Source organism: Capricornis sumatraensis, chromosome 2, assembly GCF_032405125.1.
Source record: "Capricornis sumatraensis isolate serow.1 chromosome 2, serow.2, whole genome shotgun sequence".
Classification (NCBI taxonomy): Eukaryota; Metazoa; Chordata; class Mammalia; order Artiodactyla; family Bovidae; genus Capricornis; species Capricornis sumatraensis.
This window is the reverse complement of record NC_091070.1, coordinates 150,570,454-150,576,584: the sequence shown is the minus strand read 5'-3', so window position 1 is coordinate 150,576,584 and position 6,131 is coordinate 150,570,454.

Sequence of the window (6,131 nt, the reverse complement as noted above, 5' to 3'; positions counted from 1 at the left end):
GAGGCTGCTCGCCCCGCGCGGCGAGACCCCGGCCTGCGCTCGGGCCCAAGGACGACCGAGCGGCGGCGGAGCTGCGGCCGGGAAAGACGCGCTGATGGCTGCGGCTCTCTGCTACAGCGGCCGCCGCGGTAGAGTGGACTCCCAACTGAGGAGCCGTTTCCTGGAAGACAATGACTAAGCAGAAATTGCGGCGGAGAAAGTGCTTCGTAACCGTTACCCGTCCCGCGGCGGCGCCGGGCGGGGCGGGGCGGCGAGCAGGCTGAGGTGCGCCGGCCCGCGGGTGACTGGCCCTCGGCCTGCGGCGGGCGTGGCGCCGGGCGGCAGGCGGGCGCGCGGCGGAGAGATCGCGGGGCACGCGGGGCGGGGCGGCATGGCGCGGGGCCCAGCGCGGGGCCCAGCGCTCGGCAGGGCTCCCCCTGCCGGCCAGAGGGCGGTGCGCCGGCCCTCTCCACCTCGCTAGCAGTCTCGCCTCCCAGCCAATGGGCTATCACGCTGGTGATAGACTTAAGCTACCGCTCTAAAAAGAGAAAGTACCGAGGCACTGAAACGCCCGCCGGTTTCCATTCTCAGAAGCAGTTCGTTTTCCTTCTTAACGGCTTTCCCCCAAACTGCTCATTTTTCTTCACGTCCATTGATTAAAGGTCTATTGATTTACTCTATTTGCTGGCCAGTGTGTGAAGTCAAAGGGTAAGACTTAATCTCTGCCCTTGAGATTCTTCAACTGTAGTTCCAGATACGATTTAAGCATATGAAACAGTGAGTAATACTGTAAGAATATCATAGTTTCCGGATGAGATTAAAGAGAATGTTTAAACTGGTGAGATCAGGGAAGATATGAGCTGTTCCCTTAGAGTTTGTGATTCTTTCAGTTCAGTTCAGTTGCTCAGTCGTGTCCGACTCTTTGCAACCCCATGAATTGCAGCACGCCAGGCCTCCCTGTCCATCACCAACTCCCGGAGTTCACTCAAACTCATGTCCATCGAGTCGGTGATGCCATCCAGCCATCTCATCCTCTGTCGTCCCTTTCTCCTCCTGCCCCCAATCCCTCCCAGCATCAGGGTCTTTTCCAATGAGTCAACTCTTCTCATGAGGTGGCCAAAGTACTGCAGTTTCAGCTTTAGCATCAATCTTTCCAATGAACACCCAGGACTGATCTCCTTTAGGATGGACTGGTTGGATCTCCTTGCAGTCCAAGGGACTCTCAAGAGTCTTCTCTAACACCACAGTTCTAAAGCATTAATTCTTCAGCGCTGAGCTTTCTTCACAGTCCAACTCTCACATCCATACATGACCACTGGAAAAACCATAGCCTTGACTAGACGGACCTTTGTTGGCAAAGTAATGTCTCTGCTTTTTAATATGCTGTCTAGGTTGGTCATTTTACTCCTATTAAATTTCATATGTACTAGACTTGGTAAGAACCGCAAATTTAACATTTATTGAGCTTTCCTCAACACATTTTTGCTTTTGTTGAGAGTAATCAGATATACTAAAAAGCAAAAACATAAACCTGTGTGGCTTGCAAATCCGACTTTATCAGGTACTGGTTATTTTAACTTAGACAAGTCGCTTAGTCTCTGTGTTTCACTTTCTCCCGTTTTTGTGGATAATAGTTTAAACTTTGTAATATTGCTGATAACTGACTATTTTTGAGCTATTGAAATGGCTAGTTCCCATGATTCCACCTAATACAACACTACTACGTTGGTTAAGTGTGAGGACTTAATGAGAGAACTTATGACAGCCCTCAGTACGGTACTTGGCTCATAGTAATGTCCAGTAGGTGAGATCACTTAGAAATACTGACTCTTCTCTTTCCCCCTTACAACCCACTTCTCACACTCACAGCAACATCACTGTCATGTTTTTAAAATTTACATTTAGAGGGGAATTCCCAGGTGGTCCCCTGGTTAGGATTTGGCACTTTCACTGCGAAGACACAGGTTCAATCCCTGGTAGAGGAACTAAGATCTTGTTGGCCATGGGGTATGGCCAAAAGAAAACTTCACATGTGTAAACCGTTTTGGGCTTTCCTTGTAGCTCAGTGGGTAGAGTCTGCCTGCAATGCAGGAGACGTGGGTTCAATCCCTGGATCTCCTGGAAAAGGAAATGGCAACCCACTCCAGTATTCTTGCCTGGAGAATCCCATGGACAGAGGAGCCTAGCAGGCTACAGTCCATGGGGTCGCACAGAGTCAGACAAGACCTAGCGACTAAACCATCACCAGACTTTGCTCTTCACAGCAACAGATAGGTGATTTGTTGAAAATCTTAGGTAGTACTAAGTTTTGGGGCCTCCATCAAAACCCAGATCCTTCATTTTCAAACTCCTTACTCTTCCATACTACAATTTATGCTACATAAAGTGTATTTATTGAGGTGATTTTAACTCTTAAATGTGTATGAGCATGATTTATATGCTTTCTGTGCTTGTACAGCTTTATTTTACAGTATATTATACTGAATGACACCTTTGCCCTGGCATCATAATTTTGGAAGAAAAAAAGCTTAATCTTCTAAATTTATTCGTTGACAAAAACAGGGAATGCAAAATCAGAAGTATTTTGCTATATACAGTTATTTTGAGTGAGTTGCACCCCCCTCCTCCTTCTATGGAAGAGGAAAGAATGCTGACACATTCATCTTTGAGAATGGTATAAATTTCAGTTTTAGATACTTTAAAATTCTGCAAATGTGTGTAAGTATAAAGAGTCACTAATATTGACTGCCCTTTTTTAATTCTTCTTGACCTTTCCAGGATCTGATAACTACTGTTCAGGCTTTCCTTTAAAAACTACTCTCAAAAAAAAAAAAATTTAAATAAATAAAAATAAAAACTACTCTCCTCACTTAGATTGAAATAAACTACACTACATGTTTCCTCACCATATTTGATCACAGAACACTTTTTAACATTGTAATGTGTTGTTGGAAGCCCAATAGAGGCTCATGAGCTGTAGATGTTTATGTTAAAGCACACAGCAAAAATGGTTTCATAAATAAATTGTTGTAGGAAGTGATTACATTTTTCATTCATAGTTCATTTTTGTTTGATGTAAGAACAAGCAAAATATGAAAGTTAAATTTCACCTTATTAAGGACCACTTGGTACATTTTATGCTTAGTCAGTTAAAACTGATTTAAATCCTTGACTTTTGTTTTAATTCCCAAAATTAATGTTACAACATTCAGGAGTAACTAACTCAGTCATGGCCACTTTAGAAGTGAAGGTTTTTAAAAGGATTTTTCAGACTTCCCTGATGGCTCAGTGGGAAAGAATCTGCCAGCCAATGCAGGGGACATAGGTTTGATCGCTCATTTGGGAAGGTTGCGCATGCCACAAAGCAACTAAGCAGGTGTACCACAACTACTGAGCCTGTGCGCTAGAAGCCAGGAGCCGCAACTGCTGAACCTCCCTGTGTGCCCTTAAGCCCTGCTGCTGCTGCTGCCGCCGCTGCTACGTCACTTCAGTCGTGTCCAACTCTGTGTGACCCCATAGACGGCAGCCCACGTCCCTGGGATTCTTCAGGCAAGAACACTGGAGTGGGTTGCCATTTCCTTCTCTAATGAGCAACTTCACTTTTACTTTTCACTTTCATGCCCTTAAGCCCATGCTTAGCAAAAAGAGAAGCCACCGAAATGAGAAGCCTGTGCTCTGCAACTAGAGAAAAGCCTGCGCAGCAATGAAGCCCCAGCATAGCCAAAAATAAATATAACAAAATATAAAAAGATTTCTCTAAGGTATATTTGAAACCCAGATTGTTTGGAAATAACACAACTGTCACTCTCACACAATTTGGAAGAACAGACCGGTGGCTTGGAATAGAAAGAACATGAGTTAAGTACAGAGGAGTGGAAACACCCACAGCATGTTTTGAAAATAGGAAAGAGAGGCGCCTGCCTTGAGCAGGAGTACCCCTTAAAGGTGAAGGCAGTGAGAGCGTGATTAATGGAAGACCATTATCAGCAAGCTGGAGTCTTCGAATTTGGGTTAGGAAGACTTTGACCTTGAGTAAAACAGTCTTGACTCCAGGAAGTAAGAAAAAAAATCTATATTTAAAGTAATATTAATTTACTCAACAGATATTTCTTACATGTCTAATACTTGTCAGATGCTGGACTAGGCACTACAGATTTAGGGTGAGCAAAGTATGACTTTATCCCTGTCCCCACATAATTTACAATCCAGTAGAAGAGGCCACTTTAGTCATATGCTGCTGCTGCTAAGTCGCTTCAGTCGTGTCCGACTCTGTGCGACCCCATAGACGGCAGCCCACCAGGCTCCCCTGTCTCTGGGATTCTCCAGGCAAGAACACTGGAGTGGGTTTCCATTTCCTTCTCCAATGCATGAAAGTGAAAAGTGAAAGTAAAGTCGCTCAGTCATGCCCGACTCTTAGCGACCCCATGAACTGCAGCCATGAGTTACTTCTACCAAGAAGAGTTAGCAGATTTTTAATAAGGCTGTGTAGAGTTATTTTTCAGAAGGCCAGAAGGTAGCACTTTGCTGAGAGTCCTGGTTTTCAGGTAGGCCTGTCTCACCTCCATAAAGCAGGTCAGACCCATTCTCCGGATACCAGACAACTTGGCAAGAATTCTGGACAGCAGTCTCCTGAAACTCCAATATTTCACCCTGAATAAGACACAACACCCACAGACCCCTATGGTAAAATGATCAACCATCTTCTGGAAAATCCAAGCATGATGTTATCTAAAAATGAAGTTTAAATGAAATTCTAGGCTTTGGAGTCATTCAGAACTAGTTTAGCTTCCTGTCCTATCTCTTCCTTTTTTAAGGGATGGGCTCTAGAGCAAGACTGCCTGGGTCGGAATCTCAGTTCCATCTCTTAGCGGCCATTTGCACTTGGCCAAGTGACTTAACATTCTGTATCTTGATTTCTTCTTCCATAAAATGGGCATAATTATCGTATTCTTGCTCATGTTGGTGCTATGAGAATTAAAATGAGTCAAAACCCATAAATCTCTTAGAATAGTGTCTGAAACCTCTTCAATAAATGTTAGTTATATATGTGTTTTTGTGTGTTTAACATAAATGTGAAACACTATTATTTTTATGCAATTTATTTTAAATTTAATATATTACATGTATAATTTAATTATATATACATATATATGTATGTAGGTCAATATATAGATTTCTATTTCATGTGTATTTTAGAAACCTAGTATTATATAAATATACTATAATTTATTTATTCTCAGTATACAATTTTGCACCCCAAGAAAAAGAAATGCAAAAAGGCAAAATGGCTGTCTGAGGAGGCCTTACAAATAGCTGAGAAAAGAAGAGAAGTGAAAGGCAAAGGAGAAAAGGAAAGATAAACACATCCGAATGCAGAGTTCCAAAGAATAGAAAGGAGAGATAGAAAGCCTTCCTAAGTAAACAATGCAAAGAAATAGAGGAAAACAATAGAATGGGAAAGTCTAGAAATCTCTTCAGGAAAATTAGAGATACTAAGGGAACCTAGATAGTATATTCAAAAGCAGAGACATTACTTTGTCAACTAAGGTCCGTCTAGTCAAGCCTATGGTTTTTCCTGTGGTCATGTATGGATGTGAGAGTTGGACTGTGAAGAAGGCTGAGCACCGAAGAATTGATGCTTTTGAAGTGTGGTGTTGGAGAAGACTCTTGAGAGTCCCTTGGACTGCAAGGAGATCCAAGCAGTCCATCCTAAAGGAGATCAGTCCTGGGTGTTCATTGGAAGGATTGATGCTAAAGCTGAAACTCCAGTACTTTGGCCACCTCATGAGAAGAGTTGACTCATTGGAAAAGACTCTGATGCTGGGAGGGTTTGGGGGCAGGAGGAGAAGGGGAAGACAGAGGATGAGATGGCTGGATGGCATCACCGACTCGATGGACGTGTGTCTGAGTGAACTCCGGGAGATGGTGATGGACAGGGAGGCCTGGCGTGCTGCGATTCATGGGGTCGCAAAGAGTCGGCCACGACTGAGTGACTGAACTGAACTGAAGGGAACATTTCATGCAAAGATCGGCACAATAAAGGACAGAAATGGTATGGACCTAACAGAAGCAGAAGATATTAAGAAGAGGTGGCAAGAATAAACAGAAGAAATGTACAAAAAAAGATCTTCATGGCCCAGATAATCATAATG